General features: G+C 43.7%; 1 protein-coding gene across 2 annotated transcripts in view; it reads left to right on the top strand.

Moving 5' to 3' along the window:
- Positions 1–1,039: 1,039 nt before the first annotated feature.
- apba2b (amyloid beta (A4) precursor protein-binding, family A, member 2b) overlaps positions 1,040–22,435 on the top strand; it is a 66,466-nt gene continuing 45,070 nt past the window's right edge. Inside the window, exons 1-2 of one of the 2 annotated variants that reach the window (XM_027007378.2) lie at positions 1,040–1,452; positions 18,623–18,668. The gene's annotated coding sequence lies outside the window, so the exon portion shown is untranslated. The remainder of the gene's footprint in view (positions 1,453–18,622; positions 18,669–22,435) is intronic. The other variant, XM_027007380.2, reaches the window with a different exon arrangement.

The raw sequence follows: 22,435 nt of genomic DNA, 5'->3' as shown, positions 1-22,435 counted from the left end.
CCTTCTTCACCACACATCTGCTGTGTTCAGCTATGTGAGGTCCCCTGCTGCTGACCCTCTCTACTGTAGCTCCATTGGTAATGGGTATGTTTACTCTCTCCTGCATCCTGAAGTTCAGGTCCCAAGATGTCCCTCTGTGATGCGGGAATAAATTCTTTCATCACAAGTGACCAAGTAATTGTTCCTAAACTCAGTTGCATCAGGGTATGTGTGTGTTTTGATTAACCTATATAACCTTTTATAATAAAGGCAGGTGTGTAAGGTCAGCAACAAACATCTTACTCTATCACATTTATATAATCTTTTTAAAGAAAAACATGAGTAAAAAGCAGAGTGCTAACTATACTTTGTATAAAGTTGTCCAGTGAGATTACAAAATCTGAGTTCTGAAAATTATATGCAATTACATTTGTAGAGCTACTTCCCATGTCTATTGAGTTCTATTATTGGGAAAAACTTGCAAATGAATGTGTTTGCACACTGGCCTTCAGAATCACATGACTGCATTAATTGCAGTTGTAGAGAATAATATTTTTCTACTGTATGATGCATTTCTAACAAGACTCAAATCGAATTTTCCTACATTCTTTGTTAACTGTGTGGTTAACCGTGTTGTAATCTTTTTAAATAAGCTACTTCTGATAGGAAGAAACTTCATGACAAGATGGAGGAAATAATTTGGTTATGAAGATAAAAGTAAGTTTGTGACTGATATTTCTGTGAGCCACAGCGACTGGGATTCATTAGGGAAAATTACTAGCTTTCCACCAAAGCCCTAAAAAAATGGACTTCCCTTTGTTTGTAAGAGAATCAAGACTTGCCTGGCTGCGGTGATTCAGTCAGTATAAAGTGTAATGGGTTAGTAAAGTCAACATTTAGAGTTAATTGCAAACTTATCACTGTGGATTTTCACAGAATATAACTCAAGAAATTATAAACGCAAGATTTAGCCTCTCAGCCTTACACATCTTGAGATTTAATAATGTACTGATTAATATAATGGATGTAAATATAACTGCGTCTCTTACATATCCAACTATTACTTTGGGTCTTGACGGACGCTATAAATTCTGATTACATCCAAGACTTCTTGAGGACTGAACCTTTTGTTTTCGGAGCGTCGTTAATTTAATGATTACCTTAACTGATGTAAACGGGATGGAAGCTACACATTATGCATCTGACAAACAACCCCCTCCCCAACCCCAATGTCTGATTTCTCGGGTGGGGTTCCCGGGCTGTATCTGCCGCTGCTTCGCCTCAATCATCCACCAGAACACGGCAATGGTTGATTATACATGTTCCGGGGCTGCTCTCGCGGTTCCGGGCTCCATTAACAGCCTCGGAGCGCATCGGCGGGGCTCGTAGCGGACGGAGCGCTACCCAGACTCTCCAGATCGAGAGCAACATTGTTTTTATGTCAAGATTCTAACAATTACGACATCTGTGCAGGTAATGCCGTGTTAAACTGTCTTAGTGTAAGGTTTACTGTAACCTGTGTTTACGAATTAAAGCATGCATTATGCTTGGAATGTAGTGTGTTTCGTGAAAATTTCATCCCATCAGTGCAATACGCAATTACGGCAGTTAATTTGACTATATTTACACTATATATCACGCGATTTCCCTTGATTTCCCTTGATTCTAGCTACAGATGCACTGTCAAACACGATATGCTGTAGACTATCCAAAATAAAACAGTCTGTATTTAAACAATTCATTTAATCTCTTAATTTGCTTGAAACTGCTGAGTTGTTGCCTTCGTATTACTTTTTGTCGAAGATCCGACTCTGGAGATGCACCACTTATAGTATATTGGGTAGCTATCAATTTTATTTGCTCCTATTAAGTCTATGGGTAGGCTAACATTAATACAATAGTGGTACTTAAGTGTTCTGGAGAAAATAAATTAGACGTTATGACAAACCATGAGGATGTCATTATTTTCACAAAGTTGAATAATTTGTTCATCCATCCATTTAGAACGTAATGTGTTCATCAACGTTATTTAATAATGACCGAAAATTACTCTGGTTCGACTGTGTGTAACATTTTTTTTGTACGAGTAAAACGGACTAGAATAAATCATACTAGGGTTGGGATCCTTATTTTTTATTTATGATTTATGTGCGAATGCTACGTCTCTCCCACCCTAGACCTACTAGCGTTAAACAGCAGAAGCGTAAGTTGTAATAGCAGTGTACTGACGCAAACATAGCTGGGGTGTAGGTTTTTCTTACTGCTATAAATTGTACCGAGTAGAAAATAGAGAATAAATGAGTTGGTGGTTCTGTATGAACCACACCTTATATCTGTCATTGTGACAGAAAAGAACAATGACCATGCGGGGCTCCTCTGTGGCGTTTGTTTACTATTTTGTTGAAATAATTGATCTGTTTATAGATTTGACATATCAATTAGGAATGAGAAAGTTCCTGAGTTATAGAAAAAGAAAGGGAAACTAGAAGTAATATAAAGAGAGAACGTGTGTGTTTGTTTGTGTGTGTGTGTGTGTGTGAGAGAGAGAGAGAGAGAGAGAGAGAGAGAGAGAGAGAGAGAGAGATGGAAATTTGGACATTGAAAATACCGCAAAGGTACATGCTACTGGAACGTTATCCCAGTGGGTGGATCTGTCTCCACAGCAGCGACCTGCTGATAACTTGGCCAGGCTGCACTACTTGCTCCTCCCCGCCCTGTTCTCTTGGCCCCTCCCCTCTGAGCCCTGGTTATGGCTTTCCGTGTGACTATGGCGCTGGAAGCCAAATACAGTGTCACACAAGCGGGTTGTTGTGTTACTAATGCACCAGTGGGGGAATTTTAAATTGGGCTCTTGTGGGAGACCGCAAGAGTGGGAGGGATAGAAAGAAGAGTTAGAGAGAACGAGAGAGAGAGAGAGCAAGAGAGTGCGTCAGCTGAGGTTACCTGCTGAGTTTTTTTTTAGTACAGTATATTTTTCTCTCTTCCTCTTCTAATAACTGTGGACACAATGGGCTTTGATTCGTTTTGCTGACAAGTTAAAAAAGAAAGTCTCAGTGTTTGTCTAAAGGTGTTTCATCAGATTCTTCAGATATATAAGGCCTGGTGGCTATGTCCTTATCTCAGGATGAGCCCAGTTTTCCTGAACTTAAAATGCATAGCCTGGGAGAGTAAGGAAACTGCTGTGGCCCAGAGCTACTGTTCTGTGGAACTGTCTCTAATGCATTTGTTCATTTTTTACTGCTCAGAGCAGTGCAGCTGTACTACATCTGGTCATCCTGTGAGAATGTGCCTGACTGGGTCTATGCAATGTTTTGTTGCCATAAGCATTTGATGGACTGAAGTTCAAAGAGCAGCTTTTTCAGTCTTGAAATACCCATAGGACTCTAACTCCTTAGTACCATTCATAGATTATTTTAATATTAAAGTGTTGAACCAAACATATTTTTTAATACTTTTACAAAGCAACTTTCTTAGCCTGAATGGTTACTGTGTACTATGATCAAATCAAGAGAAGTGGCCTTAATCTTGCTGCTCAAAAGAAGAGCCAATTGTTCCATACTTATGCAGATTGTCATTTTTCAGAGCAGAAGGTTAAATGTGGTGGAAAGCCCACATTCAAAATTGCAGGGCGTTGCACAAGGGTAAGCCCCTCATTTAGGGTGGGAAAGGCACCAAGGTGTGGTAGCAGATGAATGTCCCCTTATTTGGGGCTTCAAAGGCCAAATGATTATTAACCCTACAGCCCTACAGGCTTCTTGGGTTCTCCAGGCTCTGTGTCTCCATCAGAATCAGTGATAAGGCTTCTTATCATTTCTGAATGCTTTGACACCTTGTTATGTATTGTTGGGAGACAGAAACACACACACACACACACACACACACATATATATATATATATATATATATATATATATATATATATATAGAGAGAGAGAGAGAGAGAGAGAGAGAGAGAGAGAGAGAGAGAGAGAGAGAGAGTGTGTGTGTGTGTGTTTGTGTTGTGTGCCCTGGTATGTTGTGCATTTGATTTCCTTTGCTGGATACTGCTCTTTGGAGGCTGTGGTGATTTAAGAGGTTCGGTAGAAGGACCTTTAATTTTTTCCTCACTTTTCTGACAAAGATTCATGTTGTAAAAAGGTGAGGTGCCATAGTTTACTGCCTTTACAGCAAAACACATTAGCTATATAGTCTCCTGTCCTTTGATTCACTGAACAAGAACCCTATGTCTTCCTCCTATCTTATGTTTCAAACTTCTGGCCATGTGGGATGTACTTGGCAAGGAAAACAGCTAAGACACAGAGTTATAGCTTGACCATGCTGGTTCCTGACTGGCTGATGCAGGAGAGATAAAGCCCATTAATTATAACATGCTTTCTCTGTGTAACTATCCTCTGCATTCCTTACCATGTGACACATGGCTGAACTGGGATTCCTGAATTCCAGAGGTTGGTTCATACGTCAGGGCCAGTGAACAATGCTTTTAGCAGCTTTTAAAGAAATATGACTGCAAAGGAATCTGTTTACCTCCTAATTGTTGGATAGCATTTCAGTCATGTATCTGATAAAAGAATGAGGTGATGCAGACCAAATGATTGTTTATTTCTTTTATCCGAACCGAGGCCAACTAATAGCAATGTGCCTTAGGTGGCTCAGACGCAGAAACAAAGCCAGCATAGATCCATCTTTTCCAACACTTTCATGTGCGACTGATGTTTACTTTTAACATGAAAGAACAGCCAAATGCAGCGGAACATCAAGGCCTTTTTCAAAAACCTTAATGAAATTTGGCAGCTGTAATTACGCAAGTCATGCAAGATGGGCTAATTTATCGCAGTGGCTGCCCCAGGCTTATGTGTAGCGTCTTTGTTTTGGTGTTTCAGATGGACGCTCCCCTCTGTTCGTCCTTTGTTAGTCTGGTATGGAAACGGACAAACCACTTCCTTCAAGGGGAAACAGTCTTTGAAGCAATGCAGAAGTGTAATTACTCAGTGAACATAATTGTCTCCTCAGTGTGACTTTTATGCTTTCACTGTCCCTGCAAATGATGAACACTCTGCGGTGGGCCGAGCTCTCCTGAAAAGGTTGTTGGTCCTTATTTTCAAATAGATTATGTTTTGATTAGTAAGGATTAAGAATCACGAAAATGTGTTTACTTGGGGATCTTTTCGTTTGTTTGTTTGTTTTTTAGCAAGGGCAGGTTACATTCATTTCAAAGCTAATCTCATCAGTTCATTTTCATTGTAACCTGGAGTCATCCTTAAGTAAGGGAATGTCTCCAGTATTGCACAGTTGCTTTGAAATGGTATTTGGTTTTGGTCATATGGTTTTATTATCAGGTCATTATAAAAAATCATCTGGTCCTCAGCAGGTCTTAAAATTATGCAGATACAACTTCAGATAAACAACGACACACAACCAATTATACTATGACATTATCAAAGAATTAGGCCAAAATGGAGAAGCAGTGTGTGAAAAACTAACTACACCCCATGGATCAATAGCTTGTAGAGGCACCTCTATAGTCATTTTCTGTATGACTATCAGTCTCTCGCATCTTTGTGGAGGAATTTTGGCCCACTTTTTTTTACAGCGCTGCCTCAGTTCATTGAGGTTTGTGGGCATTTGTTTATGTAAAGCTCTCTTAAGGTCCTGCCACAGCATTTCAGTTGGGTTGAGGTCTGGACTTTGACTGGACCATTGGCCAGTCAAACACATTGGCTGCTTTTTTACTCAGCCATTCTGTTGTAGATTTGCTGGCGTGCTTGGGATCACTGTCCTGTAGAATGACTCGGTTTCAGCCACATGCTTTAGCTGTCGGAAAGATAACGTCTAGAATACTTTGGTATATGGAGGAATTCATGGTCGACTCATTGACTTCAAGGTGCTCAGGTGGTCACAAAACAATCCCAAAATGTCATCCCTCCTCCACTGTGCTTGACAGTCGGTATGAGATGTTTGTGATGATATGCTGTTTGATTTTCACCAAACACGGTGTTGGAAATTATGGCATTCTTCTGGCAACCCTTCTGTACAGAAGACATTTAGAACATTACTCCCATGTATTCATCCATTTACCATACTGACTAGGTTACTATGATTGATGATGTCAGATGTTTGTGATGTTATTACTATGATGTGGCCAAAGAGGGTGCCCTTTTATCACAATATATAAGTGGATTAATGGTTCGAATGTTACAAGCATACTTATGAAGGCCTAGAGGCTGAAATATTCATGCTTTATCCATAGTCAAATAAATTACTACATATTATACGAGTGCTGTCTGACTTTTCCTGTTTATTTAACCCTTCTGAACAAGCTATACTCGGCCTGTCTTCTTCTACTTGTACTGTCATGAACTTGAACATTTAACATGCTATCTGATGCCTGTAGAGTCTGAGATGTAGCTGTTGCTGGGGTTTTCCAGTTTATCTGAGCATTGCACAGTTTGACCTTGGGGTGATTCAGCGGGGACGTCCACTCCAAGGAAGATTGGCAACTGTCTTGAATGTTTTTCACTTGTGAATAATCTTTCTCACTGTAGAATGATGGATTTCAAATTGTTTGGAAATGGCCGTATAACCCTTCCCAGATTGATGCGCAGCAACAGTTGCTTCTCTAAGTTTGCTACTGATGCACTTCCTCCTTGGCGTTGGGTTAACACACACCTGAATGCTCCACACCAGCAAACAGCCCAAACTTCTACTATTATAGGGGCGGTCACACTTGCTGATGATCAGTGAATGAAGGACGTTTAGCAGCATCAGACTGCTACTTACCCTGCTAATCTCTATGGAAGCAGTAAGGGTGTACTTAATTTTTTACACACCGCTTCTGCATTTTGGCCTAGTTTTGGTTAAATAAATAAAGACACTGTGTAATTTGTATTGTTGTTCATCTGAAGTTGTATTAATTTTAAGACCTGCTAAGAACCAGATGGGTTTTTATTATGTCCTGATAATAAAACCATAGAATTCAGAGAGGGTGTACTTTGTTTTTCACATGACTGTATGTAGAGCAGATGAATAGTTGCTTGAATATTTTACATTGTAGCCATAGCCATTTTGGTATCAGAGCTGCTTGCTCTATTTGAAAACTCCTCCAGTGCTCATACTCCACTGAGCCTGAATCCCAGTATTATATTCCCTCCCAGTCCTTGTTTATTATATGTTCTGTGGGAGTCTTGAATGCACAGCACCCATTTGTATACTACAAAAACCAAACAGTCATTCCTGAGATTAGTAACTATGGGGCATTGAGTGACACTTCATGTTCAGAATTTGTTGTAATCACAGCGAATCTTATGAATGTTTTGGAAATCTGAGTTTCTTGTTTTTATTTGAAGGATTTGTGCATGACTGGGGTGCAGTGCCTTGTGGCTCCAGGTTTAATGAGACCCAGCCAAATGTACTTAACTAGCAAACAAACAGTACATTTATACTGGTAACTAAAAGCCAGGACACAGTGGTTTTGGTGACAGAAGGAATGTAACACTTACAGTGGCCAATGTAAGTCATTCCAACATTAGCAAAAAGGCAGGTGTTAATGAAAAAAATAATGAATCCCTTTGCCTGAAATTTTCCTGACCTCTAGGTATGCTTAAAGTGAGCCAGGAAGCTAACTCTCAATACACCCCCCCCCCCAAAAAAAAAACAACTCTGTATTTTTCAAAGACAAAATCCATCATGCAGTCCTTCAGGCTTGGACAGACAGCTGAAGTTGCAGTTTCTGTGTGGTCGCTAACGCTAGCTTAATCTGAGTAGCGGAGTCCTGCATCCAGACATTAGCATTCTGCCTGTGCTAGCCTAGGGATGGGTCGTGCTCAATTGAAAATTCCAGCTAGAATTTGTGAGATTGGCACTGGTCAGTCTCTGAAAATTCACCTTGAAACAGGCTGAGCCAACACCCTGCAGATGCCTGTTATGGGTACGAGCACCCCCTGCAGCCCTGAGCTGTAGCCTAGGCTGCAAAATCAGGGGGTAGTCAGACACTAATTATCACATTTCAAACCAAGTCAGGTAAAATCTGATTAGTTATTTAGTTATTCAGGCAATCAATATACTCATTGACCTTTACCATTATAATGTACTTCAGGGTTCTACATTTCGAGCACAATTTACAGCTGGCTGGTCCTGCCATCCAGCTTGGTTGCTTAGTACAGTGTGTTCCTGCATTCCATGCAATCTTATGTATTCTCATAATAATATGATATTTTTATCTTTGAATTAAATCAGTTTATGCTTTCACTAAAGGCTGATATTGCATCTCTCTCTCTCTCTCTCTCTCTCTCTCTCTCTCTCTCTCTCTCTCTCTCTCTCTGTGTGTGTGTGTGTGTGTGTGTGTGTGTGTGTGTGTGTGTGTGTGGTGTTTCAAAGCAATATGTGTCTTTTAACTATCTTACTCTTAGCACTCTGAGTCATGACTCTGAGTCATAGGCCTCAAGTAGAACAGCTCCCTCTTACCCTTACAATGCCTATTGTACATATGCCGACAGAAATGTATTCAGACAACAAAGCGGTCTGTATTGAACTCCTCAAATCAGTTTAGAAAAAGCCATCTCTGGTGCTGTCATACTGATGTAATATGTATTGCTCCATGTGTCTTTGTCGAATGGAGTGGTGTTTTAGTAGCACTGTGCAGTTACAAGCCATACTCTACTGGGGTGGTTCACTAGTTTTACAGGTGTGGTTCGTTAGTTTTGCAGCAATTATTCAGTGGTTTTGTATTGATGCTTCACTGATTCTGCAGGGATGGTTCAGTGGTTTTGCAGGGATGGTTCAGTGGTTTTGCCGCAGATTTTCATTGGTTTTGCAGGGATTGATGGTACATTGCTGTTTATTATGGAGGATACCAGCTTGTTCCCAGCTTTGCATGGGGAACTGTCTACCATGACTGCAGTCCTGAGTCTGATCTCTACTGGGGACATGGTACCTATGTTTCTGTATCCTTATGAAGATTGTGTTATATTTGCAGCATAGATAGGACAGGCTTCTCTATAATAGCATACTGATGGTGTCTTCTTATGGAATTTTAGAAATCCTAAGTAAGATTCATTCTATTTAATTCTATTACACTGCTTCTTACTTATATTCAGCGGTAGCTGCTGTGTGTGTGTGTGTGTGTGTGTGTGTGTCGGGGGTGCAGGGGGGCTTATTGGTCGGATCCATGAACATTAGCATTTAAATGACCTAACTTGATTTCACTGAGTTCTGTCATTTTTGTTTTATTGTGAATAAGTCTGTTTTTTGGCAGACAGATAATGAAATGAGATCAGAGGAATACATTTGGGTGGCGGAGGTGGGAAGATCTTCATTCACACTTTAATATACCTGCACTTGCACTAAGTAATGGCAGCGGAGCTGAAACAGGAACACCTTTCAGTATTGGAATTACTTCCATAACTCGTCTTGAGTCTGAAAGGTATAAAGATACCAGTCTTCACGAGGCCTGTGCATTTCAAGAGTAGCAGGAGTTGCCGGGATCATGGGTTAATGCGGCACATCATTTAGGGTTATTTTTGACAGGTTGTTAAGCCTGTTCGACTCAGAAGCCTCTCTCCTCCGCTCGAAGTGAGAATGAAAGCAGCCAGTTCATTACATGTGCGCTGTCTCCCCTAACACTGCCAGGCTTGTCATTACAAATGCAATTAGGCACGGGTGTGTCGCTGACCTGCTTCTCCACAGGGTGGTTATTTGTTTTGGAATGCCAGTTGGAATCTGAATGTTCAGGGAATCCTTCCATTAATAGGTTAACGTTCCTATGTTAGGGAGGTCTTAGGGAGGCCTTAGCTTTGATTATCAGATGATATGCAGCACCAAATGACTTCAGATTTCTTCATTAAGCTAAAGGACGTGTGTTTTCTCCAATACATACTAGCTTTTGATTTTAATGAACCATATAACCACACTGTTGTGTGTCACGATGAGTCCCTTCCATCTTCCGTGTTCCGTGTTTTCCCTGTCTTCAGTTTAATGCCGTTCCATAGTTTCGTTTTGTCCTCACATTGTTTGATTGCTTACACCAGTCCCTCGTTTCTAGTTCATGTATTTAAATCCTGTTGTGTGCCTTGATCCTGGCTGTTCGTTGTTTGGATGTTTGACTGTTTGGATTGCTGTATTTGTGAGTGTGTTTCGTTATGGTTGTTTCTTTGTACTCCGTGCCTTTGTGTTTATCTTGGCCTTCGTGTTTTCTAGCCTTAGTTATAGCCTGCTTCCCCGTTTGCCTTCGTGTGTTTTTGTTTACTCATGTATCCCCGTGCTCTCCGTGTTGGCTCTATGACCCTGGACTACGATAACAACTCTGATTTTGGATTTGGCCGTAATAAATCTCGCTCCTCTCTGCACATGCGTCCGCCTCCTTACAGCTCACCGTTACATTGTGAGACTGTAAATTGGTAGCTTTCAGCTCTTATGCAGCTTTCATGCCATATAGTTTTCCGTAACCATATTCCAGCCCACTGTAATCTCACATTGGATTTGCCTGCCTATATGTACAATCACTAGATTAGATCTTGAAGCATGTTCACTTGTTCTCCATTGACACTTCCCGTACCCGACTTTTTAAATTATGTTCATACATAATGCTCAATGAAAACATTTTTGATATAGTCCTCATGACAAGGACAGCAGGACCTTGTAGTAAGTGGGGGACTGTGTGTGTTTGTATTCTGTTTTGTGGGTCTGTTGCTTCCCTCCTGTCCTCTGAATGCCTGTGTTTGGTCATTATTAGCACTTAAGCTTTCGGGCCATTCAGTGGGCTCCGTCATTAGCGGCCCTGCTTGTGGATCTGAGTGTGTTCCATTAGCATGTAAATGAGGCCAGGGGGAGGGGCTTGGGGCTTCAGAGACCCCGCTGCCTTTGACTCAAGCCTGAACTCAGTGTTCAGATCCGGAGAGACGAGGACTTGGATGTATATGTGCTATTATACGATAAGGTCAGGCAATGAGAAAAATTCAAACGGCCCAGCAGATAAATTGAAAAAAAAGAAAAGAAAGAAAACACAAAAACTGATTCATTTGCATTTGACATTTTCTCCTCAGCATCTTTGTAATGCTGCTTCAATTAGGAATTTAGAATAAATGTTTCACGTTCTGCATCAGGCAGTTTGAATTCAGCGTCGTCTCACCACGCGCTCTGAAGTTCTGTGATAAAACAGCTCCGTCTCTCCATTCTTTTTAGTTTTCTCTACAGACTGGGTTTTGTTACAAATCTGTACACTTATCATCTGCATTCCGCTGTTTGCACATCTGAGTTTCCCAAATCTTGCGGTTTTGGTGTGACCGGATTTGCGCAGCTCTGGGCTGTTGTTTCCCGTTCAGCCAGAAGAGGAGGTTGCTTCTTTTAGGTGCCCTTGCACTTGAGTGTCCTCTTTATGTGAGTGTAAAGGATTATTAGAATAAGGAAAGCCTTCTGGGTGTGTATGCAGCGTCCGGGTGCTCCGGAGCATGGGGCCCCTCCCCTCTCTTCTCTTTTTCCTCCCGCCAGGTTGTTCATCTATCAGGCCCGGGTGGGCACAAGCGCTCCACATTTAAATGCTGTTTCATCCTTAATGGAAAAGGAGTATTGATCGGGCTTGATGATGATGATAGCGTGTGTGTGTGTGTGTGTGTGTGTGTGTGTGTGTGTGTGTGACGAGAGCTATGCAGCCTCTGCCACCTTCAAATCCAATCCAATTTGATGTGGTATCATGGGGTGAGCGTGTGCGGGGAGCAGGGGGCAGGGGTACTCCGCCGTGACACAACCCTTCACACCTACTTTGTGGTTCTTATCAAAACAGGTTCTTGCCCTTTAAGCTCCGAAGACTCAGCGTGATACTGACATTTACTGAGTGGTAATAAATGCTACAGGATTATGTAAAGAGTTGCACCTGGATTTGTCTCTTCCAGTAGAAAACCCACTTCATTTTCGTTTGTATATTTTTGTGTATGTGTGGGGTGTGTGTGTGTTTGTGGGGTGTGTGTGTGTGTGTGTGATTGTGGTGGAAGGATCTTGTCACTGTTCCACATGTGCTTTTAAAATAAACCCATGAAAGTAATGCGTTTAGTCTGACGCATACTTATCAGTGTACGTGTCTGTGTCTGTGTGTGTGTTTTACAGGTTGGGATCGAGGTCTCCCCTTATTGATCCCACAGAGAGATTTTGTATCATTTAGTATCCTATTTAAAATGCCCTGTTAAAGCAGAGGGCCAGTTCAGTCTTTCAGTTCAGTTTTTCATCGGTGGCGATTCAGTTTTTTTTTTTTTTACATTTTGTCGTTTTTGCTTTTTTATCTGCTTATAAACAAATTGATTACCAGAATGTTTGTTTGCCAAGAAACTAAGGAACGTTTTCTCCTCTTGCCGCATTTTCTACTTTGTAGCATTTTGTTCTGTTATAACAAGAAGGTACACAGGACCACTTCCTGTCTCTCTCCTCTTTCTGAGAGAATTAAGAGCACTTGAAGGCTGTCTGGATTCTTTTTTTTTGGGTTTGGTGCTGTTCTACAGGATGCAGTAGGTGCTGGTTCCCAGATTCAGGAGAAATCACAGTAAGCTGGTTCCAACTCTTCCTCCTAGTTTCCACCCAGCCCATCCTACAGCGGCCTGACAGATCAGCTTCGTTCCCGGGCTCTGGATGGCTCGGGAGCTCATCTGCCCTTTGGCACGAGTGCGCAGCACCATGGGCCAACAGCCCGTAGTGCAGGACCTTTGGACGAGCATTTCTGAAATTCTGGAATGAATTGCTAGTAGCTGCTTGAGAATGAAGTGGAGAATACTGCCATACTAGAATATGTGCAGTACATGTATACTGGATGTACACAACACACACACATACACAGATGCATGCACACCTCACGCACTCTACAGCTGCAGATGTGTGCAATTATTTTCTGGTTGCAGCACATCACTTAAATTTTATTTGTCCGTGCACTGGAAAGGGCCTACCTCGGAACAAAGACCCCATTAAAATGTAGTGTATGTTTGATACAGATGAGCCTTTGGGAATAAATGAATGGTTAATGGAGCTCTGGGTGACAGGCCTCTGTTTCTTATGCAGATGTTATTGCTGTAACGACATCTCCGACAGCAGCAGCCACTGTGCAGAAGAACCCAGGGCCTGCAACCATGTTGCCGTTGGCTCTGACTCCTGAAGGCTTTGCTAAGAGTGTGCCATGACACTGAAAATACAGGCAGTGCGGGATAAGTCTCCGGCTGTTACTGGTGTCTTGGCTGGTGTGTCAGAAGGTTTTAATGACTGACTTGAGTTCAAGCGAGCTGACACGGTTTTACCCTTTGGGCATTCAAACAAAGGTAGTCAGATTTAGAAGTTGTAGAGGGAGAGTGACAGAGAGGATGAATGAACAGAGGAATAGCAGAAAGAGTGTGGGGTGTCTGAGAAGGATGATGCGAGGCCCTTTCCCGGCAGGGTTCGGGAAATGTAACAGAGTTGCTTTGTTTCCATTGCCGCAGCAACAGCGCTTCCCGCATTTCGATAACAGTATTAAGAGACGTCATTTGAAGTTAAGAGATAATGACTTTGAAATATTAGTGGAAGCTCTTGTGTCAGCACTCGCCAAACATCGCGGGGCCCATTTGTCATCCTTGGTTTAGTGCTGATCTAATTCTGCGCAAATTTGAATGGAGGGCTTCTAACCTCTCCACCTGTCTCTGTCAGGCCTTCATCATTGGGGAACATAATTTGAGTCATGCATGCTCTGGATTATTGTTCATTATATCTGATTCAATAAAGAAAATCGGTGTAGATATAAAGGTCAGTTTTCATTTGTGCAGACTGTCATTCATATACATACCTGCCATGTTAGTTAAAGTGTGAAAAACAATGTAATAATGTAGAAATTAAAGTCGAACATATAATTCAACACCGAACAAGCAGTTTATTAATTACAGCAATATAAATAATACATTGGATAAATGTGGTCCCCTGGGGGTTAGCATAGAGAGGAAAAAATCGACATCTTTGTTAGGAAGAGATAGAGCTCTGCTCCATTTTAAAACCTCAATTTTTAAATGAGGGACTTTGCTGGCCACAGGGACATCGAGACAGATAAAGTGTGTGTTCCAGTGAGTGGCCCAGTACGCCGTCCTTGCCACGCCCCTTTATTGAAAACCTCTGCTATTGGACAGTGTGTATCATCCAATTGCAGCATGTTTATTACGTCCGCTGCCTTTATGTGTAATTTCCTGTGAGGCGGCTGCACCTATATGTGTCTGTAAAGTAGAGCAGGGGCAGTGCTTGTGTGTGACGTGGGACGTGTTGTAGTTTCGGCTGATATGGAATGAAATAGCTGTGAGAGACTGTGTGAAAGCCTTTAGAATGAAAGGTTTATTTGTGTAAGGAAGCCTGGGAGGTGGGTGAGGCAGGAGTGCGGACAGAGATCGATGCGGATAGATTTCCTCTCTCCAGGAGCGGCAGCTGGCCTAAGGGCTCGTGTCCTGGCACCCGGTCAGTTTCAGTGAACAATGACTGCAAGACAATGGGCAAGCACTGCTACTGGGAGGGAGGGAGAGAGAGTGGCACAGAGTGAGGGAAAGAGGGAGTTCGGGAGGGAGGGAGAGAAAGAGAGGGAGGAGTGTTGGGTTTGTGGGAGAGCGAGAGAGGATGAAGAGAGGGACGCAGAGGGAGAGGGAACATAGATGAGGGATGGCGAGATGGAGAGAGGAAGGAATAGCGAGAAGGAGAGAAGGAAAAAGATGGAGAGATGGAGATGGAGCGAGAGAGAGAGAGAGAGAGTGAGAGAAGGAAAATGAGAGGGTGAAACCCTCAGCGCCCCTTTGCACGTGTGATGCTTTCTGGTCCGTGTGTTTGCAGTAGATGTTATGCGAGTTGTGATGGGTTGCAGCGTATTGGGTCACTGGACTTGTGCTGGATTCAAAAAGGTCACTACAGTGAGTGACTTCATTCACCTCCTTGTTTTTAGATCACTATCAACTATTGTTTCAGACAAAAAGAACCTGAGTCTTGAGTGTAGAGTCATAACCTATGTCAGTGTGGATATATTTCAGCACCACAGACAGCGGCAGATCCCATCCCAGCTTCAGTATTCTGTGACCAAATGGTGGCTTCCCTTTGATGTGATGTGCTGTAATTTGCCAGGGTAATCTAGTAAATGAGGCCATGCTCACCGGAGGATCAGGCTGTGGGTGGGTGGGATTTGGAGTGTGGGTGCCTCATGGACTGGCACACGGCACTTTGGAGCATTGCCGCTACGCCACACAGACACAAAGGTGACATCTCGTCAAGGGGATACATACCGAAAAGGACAGGGAAATAACTCCGTCGCCAGTTATAAAACATCACTCTGGCTTTCTCATGTATAGTCAGATACATCCGTTATTGCCATGTTGGGTAATTAAAGCAGAGTGAATGGTTTTGTAACTGTGACATTTATGTTGTGAATGACTTTCTCGGATGTAACGCTGTCGATAGCTCAACCTGATGTGAGGTAGATGTTGAATGGAGAGTGTGTGAATAGCAGGGGCGTGTCCTCCAGATACATTATCACACTGTTATAAAAAGGACTGAGCCCTGTGCAGAATAGCCAGCAAAATGGGCTCTGGTAGGTAGCTGTGTGTGTGTGTGTGTGTGCGTGTGTGAGTGTGTTTGTGTGTGTGTGTGGGTGTAGTGTATATGTCTGTAATGCATCTGTGTTGCATGTGTGTTTGTATTATGTCTGTATTGTGCCTATGCATGTGGGTTTGTGTGTGTGGGATTGTGTGCATGTGGGATTGTGTGTGTGTGGGTTTGTGTGTGTGTGGCTTTTGTATGTCTGTGGCAGGTGTGCATGTCTGCACTGTGGGCTGCCGCAGCTGGCTGAGAGGGCTTACTGATAGTTATTTCCTAGTGAAAACCCCATAGTATGAGAATAAAACCCTCAACCCTTAATGGAGAATGCCATAATAGATTTCTCGCTTTCGCTCTCTCTCTCTCGCTCTTGCTCTCTCCCTCTTTGTGGTTAATCCCATGAAACTCCTTTGCCTTTAAAACACTGCCCAGGTTGGTTCAGTTCCCGCTCAGTGGAACTGAACCCTCCTCTGAGAGGAATAGGCAGCTAACGTTCAAACACTTCTCCAGCTCCTCACACGCAACCTGAAGAACCCAGTTTGACAGATAAGGCAGATAAATCTGCTGCTTGTTATATGGAAGGACAGCTGTGCAGCTCCTGGTGCATCCTTACAGAGGCAGAACTTTAATCTGAAGCTGACACACATCACCAGTCGTTAGCGCCCCATCTTTTGAACATGCAGGGGAGTAGGAAGTGCATTACATATAATGGGTGAATTAAACTCCTAGATAAAAGACATCTGGTAAATTGCATTGGACTGAGCAATTGTGGCCAACACTGTAAAAGACACCTACTATAATGACATGTGGCTGGCACTCGTTCTGATGCGCTCTCCCATCCGATCTGGCCTCTAGTGGCTCAGACCCCTGATGGGTTCCCGAAAAGGGATGCCAGTTCTGCGCAATCAAGGCTGATCTCCGGCATAAATGGACTGACTGGTGCAGTGGTGACTGCAGGCTGCTCTTCCTTCCTGCTGGTTCCCTTTCCTGTCGACAGTGCCACACCGACATTAGTGCCAGGGGCCCTCTTGTGCTATTTGTGGAGAAGCGGAGGTGGACAGCCAGCCTGGACCTATGCTGGGGAGAAGAAGGAGGTGAGAGAGAGAGGAGGGGTTAGGAAGGAGAGGGGCAAAGATTGGACAGAGAGGGGGAGAGGGAGAGGGGAAGAGACACAGAGGAGGTGAGGGGAGAAAAGGGGCAGTTGAGGCAGAGTGCTCTGTTGGTATGGCACGTGCCTCCTGCCTTTTCTCCAGGATTTAGGCAGGAAAACTGCCCTTACTGTCTCGCCCAGATGGTGTCTATTGCTGTAAAGGCTTAAAGGGTGCAGCTGGGAGAAAGAAAGAGAGAGAACCAGAGGAAGACAGAGACAGGAAGAGTGAGGCTCTTTTCTCTTTCTTGTGCAGTTGTTTCTCTGCTGCCCAGTCTGCTGTGAGCGCCTGGGCATTGTGCCAGTCCCAGAACTGAGTCCTCTCACTCCCCCTCGTCTCTGCGTGTCTGCAGATCCGTTTGGTGCTGCTTTTCTGCCTTGTTGCTGCTACTGCTGCTGACTCGAGCTTTCCTGAACAGGTCCCTTGTCTGCAAGGCTGTCTGCAGGGGCTGCACAATATATCACGTCGGTCATTATCGCAATACCAGCCTTTGCAATGTTTATATCGCAAAAGGCTCCAGTATGCAAACGAGCCCTCTAAAAACATAACAACATGTTTGAGTGCCGTGAGCATCTCGACCAGTCTCAGATCTTCCCAACATTTTGTTTGACGAGTGCGTGTAAACAGTTTTGTCCAAATTATGCCCATCACATCCATGATTTTCAACTGTGCTTTAGCAGGATTCAAGGAACGTCGTGATCACAATGTGCATCAGTCCGATCACAGTATAATATTTTTGTCCATATTGTGAAGCCCTTTCACCTGCTTTGTTACTGACTACGTTTGTTTCTGTCTTAGAGGCCTGTGATGCCTTTCCTAACAAATTGTGAGTCTTTTTTCACAGAACTCCTCTCTGGTCTGCATTGTCAGATCCTCTCAAGAAGACCTGTTTTTCCGTGTGGTCTTTTCCCTGCCGAGATTACAATGCAGTAGCAGTTTGCTGACTGACTCCTCTGTGAGCAAGACAGGAGGAAGAGAGATGCACTCACACGGGATCTGTCTCTTTGCCCACATGGGCTAATCTCCTAAAGTGTATGCAGCAAAAGGACACAGCAACAATTAGGCATACAGATTGAACAGGTAGAGTCACGCCCATCTGCTGTGGATAAGCTGGCTGTCATTATAGGTGTTATCGCTGGAGAAACATCTGCTTGCTGGGGTGCATCCCTGAAGGATAACAAGCCTTAGTGTAGAGGTGGAGGGGGAGGGATGGAGCTGCCAGGGTGAGGTGGGACAGCCATCCCCCCCCCCAGTCTTCTCCTGCTCTGACAAATAAATAGGACTACTGAATGAATTAGAGTCTTTAGGAGCCAATGGGCAGTAATCAAACCAAGCGATTCAGTGCTCCATCCCTCTAAACTATGAGCTGAACAGCGAGTCAGCCCCCATGACCCAGGCCTGCTAAAGATGGCACTCGCTGAGCCGCCCAGGGGCCTGTCTGGACGCTGAGAGGAGGGCAGACTCAGCTCTAATTGGCAGCGGTTTCTTGTCAGGTGCCACACGAGTTCTCTGGAGATGTGTGATGTCTGGTTCTGGTAGCTGGTCCAAGGTTGAGGCTATGTGTGCTACTAGCTGGCAGAAAGAAAGCTTGCAGTTTGTGTATATGTGTGTGTGTGTGTGTGTGTGTGTGTGTGTGTCTGTGTGTGTCTGTGTGTTTGTGTATGTATATGCGTGCGTGTGTGTTTGTGTGTGTGTGTGTGTGTGTGTGCATATGTGGGTGGACAGTTGTGTTTAAGATATGCTTTTGGATTCATGATTGACTCATGTGAAATATCTGTGCAGTCAAGTGTAATGTTACTGCATTAGTCATGTTGCTTTCTGCAAAAGCCTGAATATTATTCTAAAGCCCAGAAGGGCAGATGGATCAAGGTTTCTCCATTCTGCTGGAGCTGTTAGTCTTCTCTCACATTTGCTTTCTCTACTTGCTTTCACTCCAGGTTTGAGTTTGTGAGATAAAAGACCTTCTTCAGTCATCAGCTATTGGTAAGTGATGTGACTTCTACATCCAGTCTTTGAACATAGAACACACACATCATCACATAACCCGTGTTCTTGAAGAGTCCTTCGGCTTGTATTGATTTTACTTTTCGAAACATTCAGCATGACTGAAAATTCCCTGTGACTTTAGGGCCCTAAATTTGCGTGTGAACATTTTTAACTGATAGTTTCCTACAGCCAAAAGATACGCCGATGTCATTGAATATTAAATGACTTTTGCGTATGACCTGTCCATTTTCCAATGTGTAATAAATCCCACCCCTTATTTTTTTTTACAATGCTGGACTTTTATATGTGCACTGTGACCTTCTTTGCAACATGGTGACATTTGAAAGAAACCTTTTATGCTTTGACAATAGAAGGAAGTGATCTCCTGCAAAATGTCTGTTCTGACTGGACATTAATTATCCTGTGATAGGGACAAAAGTACTCCCACTTCTAAGACTCTCAAAGCCGAGTTTGAGTTCCAGTATAATCCCTTTGATACATTTTGACCCTGTCCAGTCTTCATTTAATTACAGGTTCGTCCGGTAGAATCGACTAAAGTGTGGAATGTGTTTTGCACTCGGGTTTAGATTTTAGTTCTGAACTTTTTTTTTGTATTTGAATGTTGACGTTCTAGAGGATTTGTGTGAATCCTGTGATTCCCGTAATAAATGTCTGGGGAACTGAATCTGCACATATGTAAATGGGATTTACCCTCACGTTTACGGCTCTGAACGGAACAGTCAGACAGCTGTGTGTGTGTGCATTAAAACAGGTCCAGACATCACAGAAGAATGTACATCACTCAGGACCAGCTCAGAGCGTGAAGCACTGAGCGTCTCTTCGTTATCATGCGTTGCCGCTTTTGTCTAAGTGTCTGTGCTGCTCTGCTGTGCTGACATTGCTGGCGAAGCCTCTCGACGGGCCCCGGGGTGAAACAAAGCGCATCCGTTCTCCACATCCTCCGCGGTAATGGCGAGACTGTACAGATGCAGCAGACACAGGCAGAGATGAGCCGTGCTGTGACGCTGCGTGGCCGCCTTCGGTTCACGCTCGAACCAGCGGGTGGAGCATGCCAGGGAGGATTTTTTTGAAGCTGGAAGGTGGAGGAAGAACTAAAACAAAGAGCAAAGCCAGACTGTTGCTCACCACTTACAGGACAGTTCACACACCACACCCAAATCTAACGGAGTCCAGCACCACCAATCACATGTTCTGTTGGCCTTTGATTAGGATGGCGAGTTCCAGACATCTCAGAAGTCAAGAACGCAGCTGTATTCAACTCGAGTTTTTTCTATTACAGGGCTCTTTAAAAAAAAAAAAAAATTTAATTAATTAACTCATTTATTTATTATTTATTTATTTTTACTGTTGCAGTTTTGTTCCTAAATGAGGCCGTGGTTGCCAGGTGTTCACCATTTTTAAGAGGAAGACAGGACGCTGCTCTCCTTGAGTAGGAAAGTGTGTCATCATGTATGAGACTAGGACCCATCCTGGATGGGAGGACAGCATATTTTTAAAAGGGACTACTAATGTTTCCTTTCAGCTACTTCTTCTGTGCTTGTGGGGAGTGGCTTCACACAGAATTCTGGGTGTGTGAGTTTGGTGACTTAAACCTGGAGAATGGGACTCATCAGGTCCACTTTAAGCATGTAGCTAAATCAGCCCAAAGTGCTTATGTAAACTCACAGGGACTACATTCCAGTGTGGAGTTCACATGCAGATCTACAGCACTGGGGATATTATCACACCACTGGGCATTCACAGTATTGACAGGGAGAGTATCAGTATTGAGAGTTGCAGTGATATAGTCAGTGCTGCTGTGCTTGCACTATTCACATTGAACTGGTGCTCTTTTTTAATCTAGTCACTGGAGGGTTTCACAAAACCAATAAAAATGTGGAGGATGTGGTTTAATAATAGATATTACAGGTTGCCTACTACTGCTAGTTTCTCCATCCATAATTTCTAATATCTAACCACTTTGATAGCAGCCGCCATCCTGGCCTTGGAGCCCAGTGCTCTTCCAGCTCGGAGAGCAAATGAATGCTTGCGCTCTTTAACATGCTGCCCGCGGTCCGCACCCTCTCCTGACACGGCGCACACCGAATGCTGGGTTCAGAGTGGCAGCGTTCTCCTTCTAGTGCGCCAACCAGATCTGCAAGCTGTTGTTTCTCAGGTGACTGAGCTTTTATTGTTACTTGGCGAAGTTAATGGGAATTTTGCAGCTGTAACAAGAATATATGAGATCCGCCTGTCACTTGTCAGGTTTGAAATGCTGCAAGGCTAAACCAATCATTTCCCGTTCCTCACTGCTAGCAGCCTGGCGGTACTGCAGTGGGGCTGGAGTAATTGCTACATTACCGTATGCATTGTGGGCTTTGACGCGGCAGTGAGCGTGTCGCTCCATACAGGCGTAAGTGCCTCTGCTCTCACCTGTCCGCTCCCTTTTTTCCGAGGCACATCAGTATTAGGGGCCTCGGCATTTGATCAAATGCGCTCCCGTCCTCCGTCTTACTCATCACACCATAATGGAAGCATTTGCATAGAGACTGAGCTGTGAACGTGAGAGTTGTTCTCCTTTTGTTCTGCGCCTCCCCAAACTGAGGCGGTATGACTGCACAGTGCCGGAAATGTTTAAACAGACACTCAGGCCATTATAATAAGCTATGAGTGAATTAAAACAAAATAATCTGGCATTACCTGTGCTATTTTGTTTATTTAATTGTAACTAGGTGATTGCCTACAATTTATTTATATACCGTCTACTGTGGCAGGTGGGTGTCCTACACAGTTGCAACTTCGAGTTCTGCCACTGAAATGTTAGAAAGGAATTTTGGTTTGGAAGATTTTTTTTTTTCATTCCTTTCTTTAATCTATGATTGCTGTTGGCCAAGCTCATGCTTGATTGAACACAAAAGAGGATTAGAAGTTGAACTGCCACCAAGACGTCAGTTTTGGTGCCCTCCAGAAGCGAGCAAAGACAGAGTGCGTTGTCACCCAGCTTCAGAACCCAGCCTATGCACCCCTCCTAGCGCTATAATCTCCCCTTAAATAGTCGCCGCCCATCTGTTTGGCGCTGATAGAGAAGCTGGGGTGGCAGCCGACATCCTCCATCCTTCAGCTCCACCTCCCCGGAGCTGCCCGGCTTGGAACCCTCCACAGACAGGCGGGTTTGGCGTGTCTCTCCAGCTGTTTGGGCGCAGACCCGCTGGTCTTTGGAGGGCCTGGAAAGGATGAGCGTTGCAGATGTGGCTGCTAAATGAACTGCTGGTGTGAAAAGCCCCTTTTTTTATTTTAGGCGATGACACGCCTAATGATGGGGTGTAATCCTCTGGGGAGTTCGGAGCGGAGCAATCAGTTTAGCCGTGGAAAGGAGAGCGCGGGTTTGATGCCTGTCATCACATGTGCTCCTAAATGCATAGAGAATCAATTTCAGTCTTGCCAAGTGGTTGTTTCTCTGCCGCCCTCCGACGGGACTCAGCCATGACACCCTGTGACATGATCAAGGTGTACTCTGATGGAGGTGCACTGTTGCGCTACAGTTAGAGTGACCACATGTAGTCTAGGTATATAACAATGTGTGTAAGTACACTGAGTATGTGTTTGTTTACTTGAGTGTGTCTCTGTGCATAGGTGTGCATGTTTTCTTGAGTGTGTGTGTGTGTGTGTGTATCTTTGAGGGTGTGTGGGTGTGTGTGTTTGTGTCTGTGTGGGTGTGTGTGTGTCTGTGTGTGTGTGTGTGTGTGTTTGCCAATGCGTGTATG

The sequence above is a fragment of the Electrophorus electricus genome, chromosome 21 (assembly GCF_013358815.1).
Source record: "Electrophorus electricus isolate fEleEle1 chromosome 21, fEleEle1.pri, whole genome shotgun sequence".
NCBI lineage: Eukaryota > Metazoa > Chordata > Actinopteri > Gymnotiformes > Gymnotidae > Electrophorus > Electrophorus electricus.
The sequence above is the reverse complement of the archived record's forward strand: the minus strand, read 5'-3'. Positions and strand labels throughout refer to the sequence as shown.